Source organism: Macrobrachium nipponense, chromosome 2, assembly GCF_015104395.2.
Source record: "Macrobrachium nipponense isolate FS-2020 chromosome 2, ASM1510439v2, whole genome shotgun sequence".
Classification (NCBI taxonomy): domain Eukaryota; kingdom Metazoa; phylum Arthropoda; class Malacostraca; order Decapoda; family Palaemonidae; genus Macrobrachium; species Macrobrachium nipponense.
The window spans coordinates 10,755,385-10,777,868 of record NC_087201.1 but is presented as its reverse complement, the minus strand read 5'-3'; positions in this window follow the sequence as shown (position 1 = coordinate 10,777,868).

Below are 22,484 nucleotides of genomic sequence, written 5' to 3'. Positions count from 1 at the left end.
CAACGGACAAAACGTTACGTCAAAGTGCTTTATAACGGTTCCTGAAACCAAAAATATATTCAAATTGCCATGAGATACCGCATAACCTGTGAACCTGAATGCAGGGACTCATGAATATTTATTATTTAAATCAATAGTTCATAAAATTTTATGTAATCAAATTAAGTAATCTGCAAAATTTTACTGTTTTTATATTTTTGAATGATCAATAAATATATAGTAAACAAAAAAAAAAAGAATAATGTAGGTATAATTGTTATAAAATATCAAATTTCACTAGAGAACAGAGATATTCAGGCCTTCATTTAACGTCTTCCTCGACAGTTTGGATTTGAAATTAAGTCTCTCCATTATTAATTAATAAAGGCAAATGGTGTCTGCACTTGCGAGAGAGCAGCCTTTAACCAACTGACAAATTCGTCCTTTGGCAAAGATTAATGATTTCCCGAAGAAGGCCGAGGAGCGGAAGATGAGGAAGGTCTTTGTCGTTCAAAGCCTCTAATTGATTGAGGTGCCAAAGACATCACAGCTGACAAGGATGACTCTCTCTCATAAAGTCTCTCTTGGGAGGAGAAAATAATAGGACTAGTAACCCACAAACTGTCCATAGACCTATTTTTATTGCGCTAATAATACGTTGTATTATTAGAATATGGTCATTACATAGGCCTAAACAGCGTAATCCTTTGTAGCATAACTGTACTAAAGAAAAAAGATAATAAAAGATAAAGATTATGTAAAGTTCGGATAGACTTTTAAAGTCATTCGGTGCGAATGGAGAGAGAGAGAGAGAGAGAGAGAGAGAGAGAGAGAGAGAGAGAGAGAGAGAGAGAGAGAGAGAGAGATAAACAGTAACATTCCATTGTTATTTAAGTAAATGTAACATGTTCGACAAACAAACAAATAATAGGGAAGTAAAGAAGAAAACGTGAAATAGATGACAATACAAACGCCATTTCTTCCAGTTTTTCCGAGACTTGAGACTATAGGCTAATGTCCTCTTTGAGCGGACTTGAGTCAAGTCAATGCTTTTTAAGTCGTCCTTATCGTTTGTCTTTGTATGGAAGTCTTCCAATTGTGTCTCCTTTCACATTCCAAGCATCTTTCCCATACATCAAAGTGCAGGCATCATTTGCCTTAATTAATGATGGAGAGACGTTATTTCGAATCCAAAATGTCGAGGAAGATGTTAAATAAGCCACATTTTCGACAAGAAAATCTCCTGAATATTTCTGTTCTCGTGTGAAATTTGATATCCTATAACAAAATAGCATTCTTTTTTATGCTAATACATATTTATTGATCTTTTGAACATATATAACAACCAAATTTTACAAACTGCTTTATTTGATCACATTTTAAGAACTCTTCATTTATACAACAAATGTTCTTAAGGTCTTTCATCTAAGTCTAATATTTATTGCAAGTTTTCGTAGACGACACTCTATCAATATGTTTTTGGTTTAACTAACCCTTATGTTCAACAATGACATTTACTATCTCTTGCACGCATGTGTACAGTAAGTTCCAAAAGTGAAGCTACAAATATCAAAATTTATTGTACTTCCTAAGAAACTCTCGTGGGTTTGCCAGTTAGTATATTTTGTTTCAATTATTATCATCCTCGTTATCTGATAATAAGTATCAGTGATTAACTGTATAAGCAGAGAAAGTATTTCCCCAGTGAATGAGCAATTTAGTTCAATCATTGTTTATTAAAAGAAAAAAAATTTCCCCGTAAAAACATCTGCAGCTCTCAATATATAATATATATATATATATATATATATATATATATATATATATATATATATATATATATATATATATATATATATATATATATATATATATGTATATATATATATATATATATATATATATATATATATATATGTGTGTGTGTGTGTGTGTGTGTGTGTGTGTGTGTGTGTGTGTGTAATATATCAATTCCCAAAAAAACTGATGAATTTCTGTTATACAATAATACTTGACTGGATCGAACTGACCACTGGTTGCATGTGGAAATATGAATTTGGGTTATATCACACCCTTATGATACGCCCAATTACGCAATTCCAGTCTTAAATTTCACGGTTGGAATATGATTAGAAGTTTTGAGGTAAAAGGTTGAAGTGAAAAGGTTAGGATTGTGGGTAGTGGTAGAGGGGGGAGAGAGCTGGTTGGCGTCTGTCGTCTTCCGACTTAATCATGTGGTGATTTTACAGGTTTTTTGGTTGCTTGCGATCGTCTATCTTATCGTTTATAGAGCAAGTCTGTTTCCCAGGTGCAAGGACAGGTTGTGGTGTCGGTCTTCATGGTTCTGTCTTTGCGTAAATAACAGATCACTGGCCCAGTGAAGCTATGTTATGCCCGGAACTAGGCCTAGTCACCTAAAGGTAGCAGCAGCAAGAGCCTCTCTCGAAGACGGTGTTTTATGCTCGGTTTCACGTGTTCTCTTTTTCTCTCTTTTTTGCTCTTTATCTCTCTTTTGCTCTCTTTCTCCTCTATTTTGCCATCTTTACCTCATTGAAGAATCTTTTTTTTATCCACTTTATTTTCCTCTCTTATCTTGGAGATTTTTTTGCATTTATTTTTGGTATCTTTCTCCTTTTGTTTGGATATCTATTTGGTTGTAAAAATGATTTTCCATGATTAAGTTTTCATTATCATGAGCTTTATAAATTCGTGCTTGGTGTACCACAATCTTTCTACTTGTTTAGTAGGAATACGATAAAAACTATCGTCGTTGAATATTACTCTCGCTTATCGGGTCCTAGAAGCTAAAATCAGAACTACCAACCACACCCAACTTCTCTGTTGAATCTAGGTGCATTCGTGGTTGATTATGTTTAATGTTACTGAGATTTTACCTTTATATTCTATTGATGCTTGCATGGTTTTATGCATCTTCGTAAGATAATTGATAATACACTATGATATTAAATATAGATAGGTAATGTTGGTTATCCTGTGTTGAACGGAAATTTCAAATTTTTTCGGTTCTATGGTTTGAAGTAATCAGTATACTTTGAAATAATTACTTTTACTGTAATTTTTTCTTATATCATAGATTTGATATTTGTGCATTATATGTTAGCTTTATTTTGTTCGATAGAGCTTTCAATATTGAAAAAAAAAAGTTTTTTCAGCTACATGTTGTAGTTGCCAGTTATTGAATTTCGAATAAAATCCTCTGAAATTTGTAGCTTCACTTTTGGAAATTACTGTATGTTTCTTCGGTTTTGTTTGGTAGTAGTGCATATACGAGGGGTGTAATACTACCTGGATGTACACCGTGTATTGTACACAATTGAGCAAAAAGTCGAAGGCAGAGCTTTAAAGGTGCCATCAGCATACCAGTTCTCTGAATTTGCTAATATGTCAATATTGTTCTGGGTTGCAAAAATTGATAGACGATCATCTATGGGACCACCAGAGTTATAAGCGAGAAACAAATCTCCTTTAATGGATTTTGTAAACTCTTCTGGGATCGAGGCAGCTATTAGGCAAATGTTATTAGTCCAGCCATTCATTTTCCTTTGCTCGTATATTGCGTCTAGATTCACCGCCCGAACACCAGTTACTCCCATTGAAGCACATAATATACAATATAATGTGGTGTATCTCAACTATTTATTGCATGCGATTTCCGTAGTACACAACATCAACACAAACTTTGCAACTTGCAGAGACGTTATATTTGGTATTTAACAGAATGATTTATTGGTTCGGTCTCTGTTTAATACAAGTCTCTGACAGGTATTCAGATCATTTAACCCAAACACAGTGTCGGTCTGGACGGCGAGTGTTTTGTCTCTCTGTGTCACGGAAAAGAAAATCATGTCATTAGTATATATCTATCTATCTATCTATATATATATATATATATATATATATATATACTATATATATATCATTGGGTTTTATGTTTAGGCAATCTGGGTTTCTTTTCCATCTGAATCGGGTGGGTTTTTCTGAAAAGTGCGAGAGGCAGCCCTGCTTTTTATACTCTGGAAGTTTCAAAATTCAGAGGCCCCTTTGGTGGGCTTCTTCCAGGTGAATAGATTCCATGCCTATTAAATATATATATATATTAAAATATATATATATATATAGATATAATAGATAATATATATATATATATATATATTATATATATTAATAATAATAAAGGAGACTTTAGCAAAGTTCTATCGTATCTGGGATACTAATAATGTTGAACATCATAGTGACTGTACATTCTCTAGTTTAATTTGATCGTATGATGTCAATCACTTACTTAACTTATGTGCAAGGCTGCAACGGCCAAAACGTAACGTCAAAGTTCATTATAAAGGTTCCTGAAACCAAAAATATATCGAATTGAAAATTTAATAGCTCGCCTCGTACGCTGTGAACCTGAATGCAGGGACTGATGAATATTTATTATTTAAAAGAAAAGTTCATAAAATCTTATGTAATCAAATTAAGTAATCTGCAAAATTTCGCTGTTTTTATATTTTTAAATGATCATTAAATATATAGTAAACAAAAACAAAAAAGAATAATGTAGGTATTTTGTTTTAAAATATCAAATTTCACTTGAGAACAGAAATATTCAGGCGCTTTTATGACATTTTCCTTATCTGGTTCGTGGCGGAAATGTGCCTTCATTTAAAGTCTTCCTCGACATTTTGGATTTGAAATTAAGTCTCTCCATTATCAATTAATTAAGGCGAATGGTGTCTGCACTTGCGAGAGAGCAGCCTTTGACCAACTGACAAATTCGTCCTTTGGCAAAGATTAATGATTTCCCGAAGAAGGCCGAGGAGCGGAAGATGAGGAAGGTCTTTGTCGTTCAAAGCCTCTAATTGATTGAGGTGCCAAAGACATCACAGCTGACAAGGATGACTCTCTCTCATAAAGTCTCTCTTGGGAGGAGAAAATAATGGGACTAGTGACCTACAAAATGTCCATAGACCTATTCTTATTGTGCTAATAAAGAAGGAAACTGTGTATTGTTAGATGGACACTACCTAGACCTAAACATCGTAATTTTTTATTGTATATCTGAGGTAAAGAAAACGATAAATAAGCTAAAGATAATGCAAAGTTTGGATACACTTTTGGAGTCATTCAGTGCGATTGTAGAGAGAGAGAGAGAGAGAGAGAGAGAGAGTGAGAGAGAGAGAGAGCGAATATAAACGGTGGGTGTATGTAATCTGTTCAACAAACAAACAAATAATAAAGAAGTAAAGAAAAAAAATAGTTAAAATAGGTGATACAAACACCATTTGCTTTCTTCCAGTTTCTCCGAGACTTGAGACTATAGACTAATGTCCTCTTTGAACGGACTTGAGATAGTCGTTGCTTTTGAAGTCGTCTGATTATCGTTTGTCTTTGTATGGACGCCTTCCAATTGAGTCTCCTTTCATATTCCTGCAAGCACCTTTCCCGTACATCAAAGTGCAGACATCATTTGCCTGAATTAATAATAGAGAGACGTTACTGTGAATCAAAGGCGTCGAGGAACACGTTAAATAAAGGCACATTTTCGACTCGAACCAGCTAAAGAAAGTGTTATAAAATCGCATGAATATTTCTGTTCTGAAGTGAAATTTGATATTCTATAACAAAATAACTACATTATTCTCTTTTTTTCATGTTAATATATATTTATTGATCGTTTGAATAAATAAAACAGCCAAATTTTACAAAATGCTTTATTTGATTACATAACATTTTATGAACTCTTCATTTATAAAACAAATATCCATGAGGTCACTAGAGAAATGTTTTTATCCGATTTTCTTATTCGAGACGATATTAATATATTTTTGGTGTAGTTAACCTTTAAATACTTCATTGACATTTATCTCTTGCACGCACACAAATAGTGATGCTCAAATCTCATGCGACATGACTCCATAGGATTTCGTTCAAAATTCACTAACTGGCAACCTATTATTTCAATGCGGAAACGCGATTATTGCATCATACAATAAGACCATAATATGTTCCATAAGTGAAATCTGTCATATATTGCAAAACTGTAAGGAAATGTTACGTGTAGCCAAATTTCAGAAAAAATCTTTCGAAACATTTTCAAAACTTTCGTTCGCACATCGCTGAAGCATTTGACTAAAATGAAGTCGTCATCAAGCATCAGTTCAAATGTTAAATAAAAAAAAAACAAAAAATTGTCATAACATTCATAATGCTTACTAAGAAAACATAAAATTTGAAATAGTCCTATTTGATTGCTTTTACACCTCAACACTGAAAATAAAAAAGTGTAATTTAATATGTATATATACTAGAATGCGCCCACCAATATCAACGTGTGAGGGGAGCATGTGTGCCGTATCATTAGTGTCGGTGCAACAACGACCACTCGATGTAACATAAGTAGGTCTACACTGAGTAGCGACAATGAAATTATCTTGAAAACATTTACTTTATACGTGTTAGAGGAATATTAAGATTTTCATATATACTCATTTGTTATAATTCTTAAATATTTCAAGAAATGATGGCATACTAGCAAATATTCGCATATGCAATTATTCTTTTGTCAAAGCCAAGATTTTGTTCCTAGGCCTAGGTGTTAGATTTCTTCACTTTACACTTAACAGTCACATCTCTCTATTAACAATTTCTGGCCAGAAAGCAAATGAGGTTATCTATACATTCTTGCACTTCAAGTTACGTTATGAAAGAATAAATTATACACCAAAAGCGAGCAGAAGGACTTTTAAGAATATAATATTCTAAACAAGTTGAAAATCAAGTGTTCCATACGCCTTAATACTAATACATATGATATTTCGAGTAATAGCCATCTTCTCCATATAATGAAAATCATCATCATCTTTTATTCCTCAAAGAACAGGTAATCTTCACAAATGAAAACATAAGAAACAGATTACATTTTAAGAAGGCTCAGAAATTTTTTTAGGTCTATAAATCATTTTGCAACATACAAGCAGCTTAAACACAACCTAAAAATCAACATTCAAAGAAAACTGGTTGTAATTCATATTCCTATCGTATTCCTCAAAGAACAGGTAATCTTAACAAAAAAATTCATTAGTAACAGATTACATCTCAAAAGGCTTAGATGATTTCTTTAGGCCTATGAAATATTTTGCTTAAACATAGCATAAACCTCAACATTCAAAGAAAACTTGTTGTAATTCATATTCCTTCTTTGAAAATGTTGTTATGACTTGAGCTTATTAGGTCTTCTGTCATAATGATGCAGACCTGGTTATGTTGACCAGTCCGAGGAACATGTTAAGTGTGCTTTCACTGATGGCACCGCTTACCTAATCACACCGCACTGTGAACTAAGCAACGTATCAGTTCAAATCACACAGATTAGGAATCATACCAATGCACAAAAGGGGTCATATTTATATAACCATAAGGAAAATAGGGCTAGCCGTGAATTCGCAAACTTGTTGACATGTATGGAATTTAGAAATAAAAAAAATGTTTAACACTACTTGGCAACGTCACGTTGAGTCTGAGAATCTGAACGATACAAAAAGAATCATGTCCCATGAGATTTGAGCACCACTGCACCACTTGACATCATGTGATGAAAGTAGTGAATGTTAAGGTCACTATGATGTTGAAGTCTTTACTATTATCAATATAATCAGTAGATGGAACATATTCAGTGTAAGGAGCCCCACGAAAGGGGCCACTGAAATTCAAACTCCCAAAGAGTATAATAGAGAAGTAACTTTCCTGATAATTAATCCACCCAGCATCTTTCGCTTTCTCATTAGCCTCTCCTACACACTTTTTGGAAATTGAACCAAACAAGGGATAAATGCCTGATTGCAAATACCCTCAGGCAAGGGAACTCACACCCAAGACCATAGACGGCCACAGTACAATGGCTATGGCACAGTCCAAGGTCGGAGAACAAGGTTTGTATTCCGAGTAGTCGTCTTCTAGAAGGGTTACTTTCCAAGGCTAAATAAGGAGTCTCTTTTACCCTAAATCTCCTTCATTTTCGCTCCGTTTCGGGGATGACAAATGTCGTACCTGCCTTTCTTACGTTTATTGGGTCACTTGTGCCGCACAGCGGTTGGTCCCAGGAGGAATCTTATTGTTCTAGCTGGGTTCTTGATTACAAAACTAATGTGGTTTTCATACGTGCATTAAAAGTCTTAACAAGACATCATTGGTTATTAGTGTTGTCGTTTTGGAATTTTTCTCAGCGTAGACTAACTTGACAAGACACTGTCATGTAAACTTTTGATTGAATAACCAACTATGTACTGTTATGGTAATGATGGCGTGAAGTTTGCTGGTGAGATTACATTTTCCATTCGCTTTTTCCAACGACTGTCAGAGAAATAATTACCTCTGAAAAAAAGAATGCATTATTTGTTTTAAATTTTCTTAGATATAAATTATGTATGTATAACTGAATCACGAAAGTTTGGAACGTGATAAATCCATAATTAAAGGTATAAGCTACGAAGGAAAACTAAACAACTTGCTGCCCAGCCCTCGAAGAAGACTGTGGGCCAAAGTCTTGCTCGTTACCGGAATTAACCAGACAAATGACTCCACCAACTAAAAACGGCCACGCACCACTACGCTCTGTTAATTAAACTCTTCTTACAAATGATATCATTATGTTTCCCACACCCAAATTACGTAGAACTAACCTGACCTAACCCAACCTAACCTAACCTAACCTAAGGGCATGGAGCAAAAACTGGGGCTGGTCCAATACTGGTATACATCTGGGGAAATTGCATCCGGGCTACAGCAAATTCCCGAGATGCATACAAGTATTGGATCAGCCCGGGTTTTTTTGCCATGCTCCCTAGGGAGACTTGTCTTTAATTCCTAAATATTGAATAATTTGCCATTTCCTGCAGTTGTATGACATTGCAGGCATTCTGATATAAAGGAATTCATAATTTAAGTCTTATAAGTGTAGTATGTACGTTTTTAAATATATATATATATATATATATATATATATATATATATATATATATATATATATATATATATATGTGTGTGTGTGTGTGTGTGTGTGTGTGTGTGTGCGTGTGTATGTATATATATATATATATATATATATATATATATATATATATATATATATATATATATATATATATATAGAATAACTTGATCACGAAGAATATAAAACGTGATGCTATGTATAAATACAAAGGTTTTTTGCCACGAAGGAAAAAATTAAGAAGCGAGATAGCCGAGTACTTTCGGTCCTGTTTGGACCCTTTACTGAAGTTTGCCTTCAGTAAAGAGTCCGAACAGGACCGAAAGTACTCGCCTATCTCTCTTTTTCATTTTTTCTTCGTGGCAAAAAACCTTTATATATGTATATATATATATTATATATATATATATATATAATATATATATATATATATATATATATATATATATATGTGTGTGTGTGTGTGTGTGTGTGTGTATGTGTGTGTGTGTGTGTAAGTATGTGTATATATAAAGTCATGAGTTTTTTTCTAACCGCGGCAGAGACTCATATCGGATTTAGTTTTCTGTAAAAGAAAACTATTGAGATGGCTGCCTATAGGTCTGTCTGTCCACACTTTTTCTGCCCGCCCTCAGATCTTCAAAAGCACAGAAGCTAGAGGGTTGCAAAGTGGATGTTGATCATCCACCAGAGATTGTAGATTTATATATATATACATAATATATAGGTATATATATATTTATATATATATAGATATTATTATATATATATATATATACATACATATATATAATATACATATATATTATATATATATATATATTATATATATAATAATACATATACACACGTGTGCGCATGTACCACAGAGCTCTTCACAAGTCTTATCTTATACTTTCCAATTTGTAGGGGAAGATCTCTAGGAGCGGGGACCAGACCTGACATAAGGCCACCTTCGACTGGCGACGAAAACGTACCCTTTCCAAACGGAATGAAAATGTAAAAAAATAAATCATGTGCATATTAAATAGTACAGACCAATTATCTCTTATAAAATATAGCGTATCTATTTTAATTTTCGTTGGTGAAACAACGCTCTATTTGCCCTTAGATTGTAGCTTGCACTTCGAGGATGCTGGAGGTCGGATAACGCATTTTATTTCTGTTTTTGTTTTTACGATTTTTCCTTGTAGCACTACCTACCATGAGGACGTAGAGGAACACGTCAGTAGTGTCCGTTTTGAACGGTTACATCAAACATTATTATTCCCACCCGAGCTAGATAATACCTTCTGTATGCACTAGCAAAATGGATACGTCACTGAGTGTTTCCATACTTATCTTTGGATGAAATGAGCATTTGACTGTTATTACGTGGCCTTTTCATTCCAGAGAAGAGAACTAATAATAAATTTATGTAGAACCCTCATTTATTATCAAAATAGCATAAGCGAGGGTTCCTCCTTAAGTAATAAAAATAATGATGATAATAATAACCTTAAAGATAAATCATTTTCTCAACTCGTGAGCTTTAATTATACTGTGTTTCGCCCTTGATATCCTTATGGTTGCTCTGCTTGCTTGTAGGGCGTTACAAATTCCTTTTCTGTGATACATTACGCTGAAAGCATGCACTTGCTTGCACTCTTACACACACACACACACACACACACACATACACACACACACACAAATGCCAAGCGCATATATCCTCTTTTTTTAAAACATATGTGTTGAAGTACAGCAAATGTTTAGTGTTGTAATTCCTGCATAGATGATTGCTCGAGTTTAGAAGCAGTGTATGATGAATTCACAAGAATAAGAATAACTTGAAAGCAGACCATTATGGTGAAATCTGCAAGATTGTCCATTCTCTCTCTCTCTCTCTCTCTCTCGTCTCTCTCTCTCCTCTCTCTCTCTCTCTCTCTCTCTTATCCAGGACATTAGACATCATGGTTCACTAGTTTATTTTAATACCCTATTATATTTCAAACCCTGACTAGAATTATTGCGAGATTTTGTTTTACGATCTTTTAACTTACTTGGAAAGTAAAAGCGATATATAATCGTGGAGGATTCCACACTCGAGCGCCGTCGTAACAATCAATGCATTCTAAGGTTGTAATCGACAACAGTAAAAGTATGAAGGTTTACATCCTTTAATGCTATAACGTCTCTGATCCCTGTAGCAACTACGACAGGGAGGGAGGGAGCAATCCATTGATATATAGCTTCAAGAAAACTGTAACACAATGTGTAATCACTTGTTTATATATATATATATATATATATATATATATATATATATATATATATATATATATATATATATATATATATATATATATATTATATATATATATATATATATATATATAGATATATATATATATATATATAAAGTGTGTGTGTACTTGTATGTGTGTGCGTGTATTGCCCAGGAAGTGCAGATTCAGTGTTCATAGTATGCCACTTTTTCTTTTCAAAATTATTTTCAAAATGCACGTTTATGATCAGCATTGTAATGTTTAAACATGCAGCCCTTATATGTTCGTGATTGGTTTAGAGTTGTTTAACATTTTCTCTTCCTCGAGCAATTCATATTCGGCATTTGCTGTTGCCCAGGTGTTTAACTAAATGTACGAATGTTTATTTTTCTATTTTCCGCCTTTTTCAGAAATACTATAGTCTCTGATACTTAATTAACCGATTCCCATAACCATGCAATTCCTAAAGGTAAATAAATGTTTTCCAGGGGTGACAATGTAGAAAAGGGTGGTAAACAATACCGTAGGATTGTTTCTAAAAGTAACATTTATTCAATTTGAAACAGCTGATGCGTAAAGAGTTTATTATTCCTTTAATCTATTAAAATTAAAGTTTAGTCTCGAACGTAAAAATGTCTTCCTCTTTGCAGCTCTAGACAACTTTTAAAATTAGGTCTGCATCATCCAATATGTACTTCATTCTCTAGTGAAAACCTAGACCACTGATTTTGCCTAGAGTGGTGGCAGCAGACCTTGAGTGGTTAATATAACCGCCATTTTGCAATATGTGGAAATTTTGTGGAGTACTTGTCACTAAATAAACCATTTTATTTATCGCCCCCCCCCCCCCCCCCCCCCCCCCCCCCCCCCACCCCCCCCCCAATCCTTAATCTTTGGTGAACTCTTTCTATCTGCCAGTCATTCCTTCTTAACTCATGAGATCCCGACATCTGTCTATGACAAGAGATGAAGCTCTTCAATGAGGTAGCAGACGTTCTCTCTCTTGCGTTGGTTAGAAAAATGTAAAGTACTTCAATTAAGCCTGATAAGTAGCTTTGAAGGCTGAGGTAATTAAGATGATTTCAATGGCCATTCTGGAGAGGTGTTACTCCATAAATAAAAGCAGAAAAAGGGTATTAAGTTTGTACAAACTTTGGAGTCGCTGAGAAATGGAAAAACCACAATATCAAAAATGTTGTCCGACCGGATAATTATGATGTCTGCAATTTCCTGCATAAACATTCAGTACGAATATTTTTGACTCTTCAACATTACAGCAACTCTTCATTCGGAGAGTGGGTCATTCCACGCTATTCCTGACGAAAAAACCGGGCAATATGATATAGAACCATAAAACAGTTAGTGGGCAAGATGAAAATATTGTTTTACCTTTCATAAGTATAAATAATAAACATGTCGTGTTTACACTCTTTAGTATATAATGGAAATTAAAATATATAAACCTATTTGTTTTTTTTACTGCAGCACATTTTATCCAGCTCTAGAGCCCGAATGATAGACATAAAACTCGAATTCATAAAAAGAAATAAAGACACGAAAGGAGGCTCAACATTCCACTAAGTCCATTTATTTCTAAACAGCAAGGCATAAGTAGCTGGAAATATAACTGAGTAGGTAAAAACAAAATTAAATGCTCTTCGAAAATTTTGCAACAACGCCAGTGGTCTCCAAATTTTTACGATTGATGGATGCCTTTCAGAATATATTAAAGCTAAATACCTCCTTTCAGGAAAAAGTCATATGCTTTTAATAAACATATACTTTTGATCAGTCTTTATAAAGAATCATTTTATCGAAGAACCCATCACATTTATTGTGGAGGAAAGTGTATGATGTACTACCAAACTTTCTGCAGTGCGGACGGGATTTTTAATTTTCATGGTTCTGCCTTTGACACAGAATTCATAGATGCCTTGAGTGTTGCAAAATCAGTGCAGATAATCTGAAGGACCACAATGAATTAGATGAATGAATGACCCGCAATCAGACCCATCTTCATAGCGGAACATTTTATTCAAGTTAATCGAAATACATAACAGAATTTTTGCAATCCTGGTAAATACTCTATCGAAATTGATCTGAATGGGTATCATTCTCTCATTTAGTCTATTTTTCTGACAATGTATGAGGAATAACCACCCTCTGAACATTTTTTTCAATAAAGATAGTTGCTGCTTCAGCAGAAATTAATTTGTCATAACAATTTTTCATTTCAGTTAATGACTGCATTTGCTGTAGGGGAGATGTCGAGTGACAGTTATGCAAAATGTATTTCATATATTATAGGGTGTGGGCACATTTGTGCAGGTATTAAATTTACTGAAATGATTGGTATGGAGTTCTGTACGCTTCAGATATTGTCGATATAAAAAATATCCTTAGTCAATTTAGTTCCATCACATTCTTGGCAATTTATCCTGAATTAGGTTTTAGAGTCATAATGACCGACAGAAACAGATCCACACACACACACACACACACACAAGAGTGAATAAAGCAAATAAAAAAAATCAAGTTTTTCACTTTCTTCCAGATAAAACCGCCTAACGTAAGACGAACTTAGGATAAAATATTAGCGTAGATTGGAAGTACAGTTAAAAATTACCATATTCTGACTGGTTATTCCATAGTCGTTAGCATGGTCATTTAGTCCTCAGTAGCAGAAACAATCTTTCTGTTTTAAGGAAAAAAAGTGCCCCGTTAATATATTATCCGGAAATGCTGAATTTATTTCGAATATTTTCTTTAAAACATGATTTTCAATTAATAAAACACGCTTTATTTTGAATGATGAAATACATACGTAATGACTTATGATTTATAATAAAAAAAACTACAGCGACATACATGAGAATTCCAAGCAATTTGGAATGATAATGCATAAAAGGAAAGAGAATCACACTCTTTGGTTCCAACTCACTATTATGTGAAACACTTGAAACTACTTTTTTTTTTTTTTTTTTTTCGTACCATGTACGGATTGAAATGAGGGAACTTCGGGTGACTAGAAATAAAGTACGTACATACATGGTCATAATGTCTGGCCGCATTATTACACTTCGTCTTGCTAAAGTGAGCAAGTAAATGCACACACACTAACATTTGCATACATACATACACGCTTGCATACATACTTACATATGTGTATGCGTGTGTATAAGGAGGGCTCACCTCACAGATATATATATGTATATACATATATATATATATATATATATATATATATATATATATATACATATATATATATATATAACTGACCATGGGTATTGAGACTGGGCATGTCTTAGGGCGAACTTAACAGTTAGATGATGACAGTGATTAAAGTAACTTAATTAATAGCAGCGATTAGAGAAACGCTTAGACTTGAGAAGGGGTGTTTACAAGCTCAAGGGTAAATCAACCCCAGTTCGTCAGCTGTTGACCTAGAGTAAAACCAAGACTCCGAAAGCAGCTAGCTATCTTTGGTAAGGAAAATGGAAATGAAACTTCATCCTTATTCTTCATTTGCCCACCACAACTTTTAAGTGAAATCTAGTTAGCGACCAGAGTGTTTCTGCAGAAAGGGAACCCGCACTCCACTCCTCCATTGCTACATTAGTGTGTTAACTCTTAGGAAGTGTTGTTACAAATACCGTGTCCATTTATATTCACAGATATTCCGCTGCAAATTCGATTTTTTCCATCCAGTTTACTCTATTCCAGAAGTAGAGGGAACTGGATTCCTCAAAAGTTAAGCATATCTTTGTTTAATCAGACGACCGAGCTGATTATCTGCTCTCCTAGAGCTGGCCCAAGGGACTAGATTTTCTTGTGCGGCTAGGAACCAATTGGTTACTTAGCAACAGGACCTACAACTTATTGTGGGACCCGAACCATATTATATCGATAAATTAATTTCTAATCACCAGAAATAAATTCCTCTGGTTCTGCATTGGCAGTAGACAGGAGCGAACTCGGGGTAACTTTAACCTTAAATGAAATAAAAACCACCGAGGCTAGAGCGATGCAATTCGGTGTGTTTGATGATTGGAGGATGGATATCAACAATACCAAGTTGAAGCCTTCTAGCCTCAGTAGCTTTTAAGATACAGGTTGGCAAATGTTTCCAACCTGTGTATCAGCCATCCTTGGAAAGGTTCTGGTTTTGCTTCATGTTCACTTTAGTCGCGCGCCATAGGCTTGTTTGAAATATTGCCGTTTGTCGGACTTGATAAGCAAGCCCTACCCATTGACAGAAACGCTACTTGACATGTTGGAATTTTGAGTTTATATAATATATATATATATATATATATTATATATATATATATATATATATATATATATTATATATATATATATATATATATATATATATATATTATATATTTATATATATATATATATATATATATATATATATATATATATATATATATATATATATATATATATATATATATATATATATATATATATATATATATATATATATATATATATGTATATATGTATATATATATATATATATAATATATATATATATATATATATATATATATATATATATATATATATATATACGTTGTTATCTGTGTGGGGCATCCTAAGCTTGGTGTTGGTTGAGTCCAAGACTGGTGTATCCTACGCAGTCTTAGACTTATAGTACATGATATTTTCTTATGCCGCAAGACTCCTTTGGCAAGAATATTTCAAAGTTACTTCAGTCTCTCTAGCGTCTTGGATTAGTATGCAATGGTTTTAAAAATGTTTTCTTGTTATATACATACATATATATATATATATATATATATATATATATATATATATATATATATATATATATATATATAGAGAGAGAGAGAGAGAGAGAGAGAGAGAGAGAGACGTAATTCCAATTGCCCTCTTTCTTTGAAGATTAGTATCTGCTTCAAACAAGAATTATATCCTTCAATTAGGTGAAATATTAAAGCGAGAACTGGAGGTTACGCATGTAGTATATGAGTATGCATTTATAACAGCTATAATGATTCCTAAACTTCAGGTTGTTCTTATATTTTTCTTATGCAATTTACAAGACGATCGTAGCTTATGTATGTGCGTCAGCGTTTGAGCGGAATCTTTTATGGGTCCATGTCGTTCAGTACCAATATCTCCCTTGACTTTACACCCTCTAATGCAATATTTCTTTCTCTGGAAGTACAATAAATGAATTAAAGCCTCATTAATTACGAAAGCCTCTCTGCCGTCATATCACTCACTTCTTTAATGTTGAAGAAAAAATCAGGTCCCATTTTGATCCTCATCTTGGAATTTATATATTATATAATTTTTTTCCCGTCACAGCTGTGGTAATGATACTGGAATGAATTACACTCTGGAATAAAGGAACCTCATTATCGTATTTTTTATTATTCCGGGGGATATAAAAAATGGGGATTAGGAATGCCAATATGAATCATTATCTCAGGAGTTTTAATGCTAAAAAAATATGAAAATGTTCCCCTTTATTTCATCTTTTTTTTTCCGAAAAAAATTGTCCCCAGTAATACGAAACAGGATTCTTTTCTGTATATAATCATTATCTTCTTCCCGTTTGCTAATGCTGTTACTGCTACTATTTCCTCATTCAAAGAACTCATTCGTTTTCCTCCCTTCATTCAAACTACTTGCTCGATTCTCTCTCTTCATTCAAAGTACTCGCTCGTTTTTCTCTCTTAATTCGAAGTACTCCCTCGTTTTTCTCTTTTCATTCAAAGTACTCCCTCGTTTTCTCTCTTCATTCACAGCTATTGCTCTTTATTCGTTTTAAATATTTCCTTCATAAGTGTTAGAATCGTTTTATATAAACAAAAGACAAGCCATAAGTTCTATGTCAAATTTCGCTGTAATATCATCCCGTCACAGCTGGAAGGATAATATGATAGCTGTTGCCTAAATCAATTCTTAGTCAACTGACTTGGTAATTTGATTCCAAATGCTAAGAAGAATGTATTACATACACCCAAATGGGACAATTATTCAATGTCTCTGTTTTCCTAAGAAATTATGTTTCAATTACTATATTAGTAAGTTTCATGAACCTAGGGGAACTCGTAAAAATATCTGTCAGGTGAGAACGGTTGTTTTCCAAGTGTTTGTATGGTCTTATGTACTGTCCTGCTTACATATACACATATAAAAAATTCTACCACTCTGCATCAGTCTTCCGAAGATGGCTCGGTTAGCAATAAAGCAGACACTGGGGCGCCTTCAGATAAAAGAGGCCTTGCATATAAAAGAGAAAACCCCTTCAATGATGTGCAGATTGGCTCTACATGTGTTCCACTGCCTTCATTCAATCGATCAATGTGATTTCTGCAGTAATAATGAGTTTTTATTCTTTTTTAATTTTAATACTACTCCCAGTTTGGCCCTATATTGTCGGTTGGTGACACAAGTCATTTTCTTTTAACTAGCAATCTGTATTTGGGGCCTATTTCATGTATAAGTTTATCTGAATTGTTTTAAAATCTGACTAGCAAATTGTTATTGCTTGTTCAAGGTAGTTTTGAATAGTTCCATCGCTGACTGATTATTATGTACTGTATATTTAATTAAACACTACTGGCTATTGTATTAAGCAGTTTGTACAGATAAACTGCTTATTTCCTTCCTTTATTGTAATCACGAGTAACATCCTACCGTGACATTCTCTTGACTTGCGACCGATTGTTGTTATAAATTTTATGCACTTGAAGATGACTCATGCAGTTGAAGCATCATACTTGATATTTGAATACAGTGACAAGATATGGGCTTTAGGTTCCTTATTTATAACATACGAACTGAAGAAAGATTTCTATAAGAGAAATAAAAAAAAACAAGCGAAAAGCACACACACAATATATATATATTATTATATATATATATATATATATATATATATATATATATATATATATATATCCATATGACACTCCCAATGCCCTTTAAACCCAAGTTCAACCCCATAGGAATGGTGGGGGTAGTAGGAGTGGGAAGGGGGTGGGGGGGCATATATGCATAGATATATATAGTATATATATATCATATATATATATATATATATATAGGTATATATTTATATATATATATATATATATATTCTATATATATATATATAGATATATATATATATTCTATATATATATATATACATATATATATATAGATATATAGTATATATATATGTATATAGATATATATGATAATATATATTATATATATATATATAGATATATATATATATATACTATATATATATAGTCGAGATATATATATATTATATATATATATATATCTATATATATATATATATATATATATATATATATAATATATATATAGATATATATAGATATATATATATAGATATATATATATAGATATATAGGGTATATAGATATATATATATATATATAGATATATCTAGATATATATTACATATATATATATATATAATATATATATATATATATATATATATATATATATATATATTATTATATATAATATATGAATAATTATCACATCGAACCGTGATCCATTTATATATCAATTCAAGCTACAAATGTCCTTTAATATCTAAATTCACTTTACCTCCCAAATGATATATTTTCATATATGTACCGAAGGGGAATTTTTTAATTGATAATAATTTCGTCCCCTCCCCCCATGGGATCGAACCACCGTCCAAGTGGACGGGGACGAAATCAGGACAGTCAGTCCTGATTTCATCCCCGTTCCACTTGGACGGTGGTTCGATCCCATGGGGGGACGAAATTATTATCAATTAAAAAATTCCCCTTCGGTACATATATGAAAATATATCATTTGGGAGGTAAAGTGAATTTAGATATTAAAGGACATTTGTAGCTTGAATTGATATATATATATATATATATATATATATATATATATATATATATATATATATATATATTATATATATATATATATCGTATATATATATATATATATATATATATATATATATATATATATATATATATATTTTATACATATGTGTATGTACGTATATAGATATATATATATATATATATATATATATATATATATATATATCTATATATATATGTGTGTGTGTGTGTGTGTGTGTGTGTGTGTGTGTGTGTGTGTGTGTGTGTGTGTGTGTTTATATAAACTTCTTAGTTTACGTTGAATTTACCGTGAGGTGACCATTTTAGATTCTTGAATAAAGACTTCTCTCTGACATCCAGAATAGATTGACAAGCAGCTTTATTTTGCCATGACTCTCATGAGAGTCCTCAATCTCACTTATTTTTCTGCACTTTTCAATAACAGAATGTGCATCGTTTTTTTTTTTTTTTTTATAATATTTTCATTACCAACTTCTTGAACTATGGTGCTCTATACTGCATGAATACTTGAATATGGAAGACTCACTGGACGAGTGGGTTCCGTACTAGACTATCAATCTGGTATCCCGCGTTCGCTTCCCGCTGCCACCAGCGAGGAATCAGAGGAATCTATTTCTGGTGACTAGAAATTCATTTCTCCATAGAATGCGGTTCTGCTAAGAAACAAATTGGTTCCCAGCCACGTAAATAAAAATCTAATCCTTCAGGCCATCCCTAGGAGAGCTGTTAATCAGCTCAGTAGTCTTAAACTAAGATATACTTAACTTTTTTCTGACATTGAGAAAAGATGCCCATGCACAATTATTTTGATATTGACGTGACGAAAGTACTCCCTCGAAGAATGAATCAGAGGCTTTTGTGATGTTTTCGTTCTATGACGACCAAATATTCTTGCTAAATCATGAAAAAAATACTATTCACTTGTATGAAACTCTGTAAGCCGAGTGTGAACTGACTCGTAGGTATTTTCAGTAATTCCCATCGTCAGCATATATGAATTTTAATCCTTACCTCTTATTCAGGATTGCGGAAATTATGAAGCAGAACCTTTGCTTCGCCATTCAACAGTACTCAGATAAGCATCGAAACAAACTCCCATTCGGATGTGGTTCCCTCGTTCTTTTTTCCGTTTGGATTTTTGCGATCGTTAAACCTAGCACGAGGGAGGAATTTATGTTGCTCATTTTGCATTCCTTTACAACCTGACTCCTGGCACATCAATTCGCCTTAATAAGGAAAAATGTCCTTCAGTGCCGTTTAATGGCTATCGTAAAACAAATCACGACCCAATAGAGAGGAAGGGAAACTTCTGCCTTTCCGTGTGGAATCGAGTCGTATGATTTGTCTGTATTATGATAAAATTCAATATCATATCGAAAAATGACTGCACCCACAATTCCATCTTAATGCTTCACTTGCCTTTCTACCTAGAATTTGGGCACAGTAAAAATGATACAATACAACATTTTGTTTATAACTTACGTGTGAACAATCTTATACGAATTTTCATGAATAATAATTACGCAACAAAGAAGAGTATGAATTTTGATAGGGTATAATAATCCTGTGAAATTTATAACATAACTCAAGTGTAGAATATTTTGTCAGGAGCTTTCCGTACCCCTTAACTAGAGATTACATTTTTCAACAAAGAATATAGTACTGATTCTTATTTTTTTCCAGATATTTATAAAATCAGCAATTGACAACACTATATTTTTGGTGTCAAAGGAAATTTTTATCAATTTTCCCGTAGCGTCAGACGACTTGGATAAATATTTAGCTTGACCTGGAAGTTGCTTTATTTTTCTGTTTCCGAATTCTTTTATATATATATAAATAGTATGGTGTATTCGGTCATTTCTCTGATTATTTATTTTCGTTTCGTTTTTTTTTATATACTCTGATAAAACTAACAAATCTATATAAAATTATCAGTCAGTCCCATAGTCGTTGCCCGAGCTTTAGGTTACATATACAAGAAGACTCAAAATTGACTGTTGTAAGCGAAAGTTTTGTTGCCAGATACGAAATAAACAGCAATTGCCTCGTCAAAGGAAACGTTTGCGTAATATGAGAGTAACGAAAATAAAAAATATAGGAGTCAGTGATGAATCACCAGAGGTTTCTGTTTGACAGAATGGAATCGAAGGGTCAAGACTAAACTTGGTCAGTATGATGCACTGTCGCGCGCATTCGGACAAGCGCAGAATTCTTGGGAGTACAAAACACATCGTGGGTCAGCTGAGGCTATAATTTTCCCTACCTTTTGTCTATTGAATAAGATAGAGATTATCTTTAATACTGATGAAAGAAGAACGGTGGAGCGAGCACTCATCAGACGGTTGGATTCTTTCCAAGGAGACAAGTCCTTCTTCGCCTTGATATGTCTGACAGCCAATCCACAATTAGATATTTTAGAAGTAATTGCTTCTTCGGCCACTAAACGTCTTAATTTCCTATACAATGACAAGAAGACGCCTTCAAGAAATGGTGATGGTCAAAGGAGACCCCCAAACTGAATATTTCTATTTCAATTACCTTTTTAACAAGGTGTGATCCGACCTCCAGCTTAATCGGGATGCGTGCAAGATTTTCCCCTCATACATAAATTGCAAATGTTATATTCATAATTTTTAAGTAAATTAAAACATACTAAAATCTATGATTGAATAGAGCCTTGTTTCACCAACGAAAAGAAATACGTTATATTTTATTAGAAATTATATTTCTGTACTACTTTACATGCACATTATTTATTTTTTACATTTTCATTCTAATAAATAAACCATAAAATTCCTGTATCTTTAACTCAAAGCTAAACACCTTTTTCAGACCATTTTAGACTCTACCATTGACATTTACTACCTCACCCCACCCCCCCACCAAATCAGCAACTATAACAACAAGGAAGTTTGTAGGTTTACTCTGGGAGTAAGCAATATTTATGTGTACGTACCTTTATATCTTTGTAAACTTTGTCATATTTCCTCAGTACAGCTGAAGAGGACCTTAGTGTAGGTCGAATGCTCCTGTTCTTTATTTACTTTGTTAAATGTTGTTGTATAAAGGTTTTTTTTTTCTTAACTATTCAAGGCAAACACGAAGAATGTGTTTTCATCAGTGAATACAGGAATAGTTTGGATTCGTGATTTCACAAAAAATCTTCAATATTATTGCAGATAGCTTCTATTCGTGAAATGTGGTTAAATATGCGTATCTATGATCAAACAAAAACCCTTACATGGGTAAAACACGTTCGCAGATGGATCTTCATTTTATGCACTAGAGCACTCATAGGTTTCGCCTATA